This window comes from Vanacampus margaritifer, chromosome 12 (genome assembly GCF_051991255.1).
Source record: "Vanacampus margaritifer isolate UIUO_Vmar chromosome 12, RoL_Vmar_1.0, whole genome shotgun sequence".
Taxonomy (NCBI): Eukaryota; Metazoa; Chordata; class Actinopteri; order Syngnathiformes; family Syngnathidae; genus Vanacampus; species Vanacampus margaritifer.
In genome coordinates, this window is record NC_135443.1 from 10,927,941 (window position 1) to 10,929,896 (window position 1,956).

Here is a 1,956-nt window from a genome sequence, read left to right on the forward strand (position 1 = left end):
TGCATTTATCAACATGTATGCTCTTATAAAACTTGGCGCCACATGCTGACAGTTTTGATCCATTTACTTTCTTATCAAGCCATTTTGCTTTTCTCATTGACATCAATGTCCTGGGAGAATTCTGACGCTGAGGGTATTGAACAGAGCCCAGTGGATGAGTTACAGTGTGGAGGTGAGGGTCTTGTGGGATGTCTAAGCACCGTCTTGGTCTGTGGCTATATCCTAAAATGTATACGTGTGTGTGCATATGTTTATGGGAGTCATTTGAGTAGACCACACGCACTAAAGTTAGTACTTTCACTTCGGTGTTTATTTCAGCTATGGAACCTGGCCAAAGGTGAAATGCTGGAGTTCAATGTCAAGAACATTTTAATTCATGGTAATTATTTTCCAGCCAAACTGGCTCAACACGGCCTTTTTAAAATTTATTTCAATTAGAGATAATAAACTATACACACTTTTGACAAAGTCAAAAAACGTATCGAAATGATACAGATTATTTTATTCAGGGTCACAAGGAAGCTGTCCAATATGGTCAAGTTTTCCACCAATCTTGGGGTCTACACCAATTGTCCAATTGACAAACTTCAAGTAAACCCACTGAGCAATTCGTTTTTCCACTGACTGCATAGCTAGGTTATTTTTTCACTCTCTACATTGAATAGTAACAATTTAAGGTAAGGTGGGTGTGCCTTAACTCATTCACTGCCATTGACGGCTATAGACGTCAAAAATTCATTTGCACTATTTCTATTAGGTTTTTTTTTCCAGTTTTGTTAACAAGAGTATGAAAACCTAGAATTTTTTTTTAGAAATACAGATATAAAATGTGTAATTAATCGTGAGTTAACTATTGAAGTCATGCGATTAATTACAATTTTTTTATTGTAATTAATCGCATGACTTCACTAGTTAACTCACATTTAATCACAAATTTTATCCATCCATCCATTTTCTTAACCGCTTATCCTCACAAGCTGGAGCCTATCCTAGCTGGCTTCGGGCAGTAGGCGGGGTACACCCTGAACTGGTTGCCAGCCAATCACAGGGCACACAGAGACCAACAACCATTCACACTCACAATCACACCTATGGACAATTTGGAGTGTTCAATTAACCTGTCATGCATGTCTTTGGAATGTGGGAGGAAACCGGAGTACCCGGAGAAAACCCACGCAAGCATGGGGAGAACATGCAAACTCCAACCAGGAAGGCCGAAGCCCGGACTCGATCTCACGTCCTATGCACGTGCTAACCAGTCACCCACCGTGCCGCCCACAAATTTTACATCTGTTCTAAATGTACAATAAAAATATATAGGTTTTCATACTCTTGTTAACAAAAGTAGAAAACATGTTAAACTAATAGGAATAGTTAAAATGATTTTTTGACGTCTATAGCCGTCGATGGCAGTGAATGAGTTAATTGTCCCTTAAATGGCGAGCTGTCTTTTTTTCCCTACCGCGCACGACCTACAAGGTTTTGAACATTTTCACATCAATCAATTTTAAATTTTAAATTTTAATTTTAAAAATTAAAGCCAGTGACTCCCCTCAAGCCTTCCACTACAACAATGTGGAAAATATTCATCTGTGAAAAATACCCATTCCTCATTTGGTAACAATGGCTAATCAATAAAATTGGTATGCCTGTAACCACTCGGAATAGTCAATGGCTGATCAATCTATGATTCAATCAAGCCAATATGAGCTTAACCTACTAGATTGGTACTCTTTTTTTTTTTTACCGATCTATTTTTGGAGTGTACAAAAAGCTGTCTATGTTTTTGGACTCTGGGAATACTACTGGCTTTGAGAGAACATGCAAACTTCGCAAAGGCCCGAATTAATATTATTTGATCGTGAACTCTCATTTCTATGAGGCACCACTGCTCCTCTGTACGTGTAATCAGCAATGTCCATCAGCTATTTACCATCTCCAAAGTTGAATACGAAA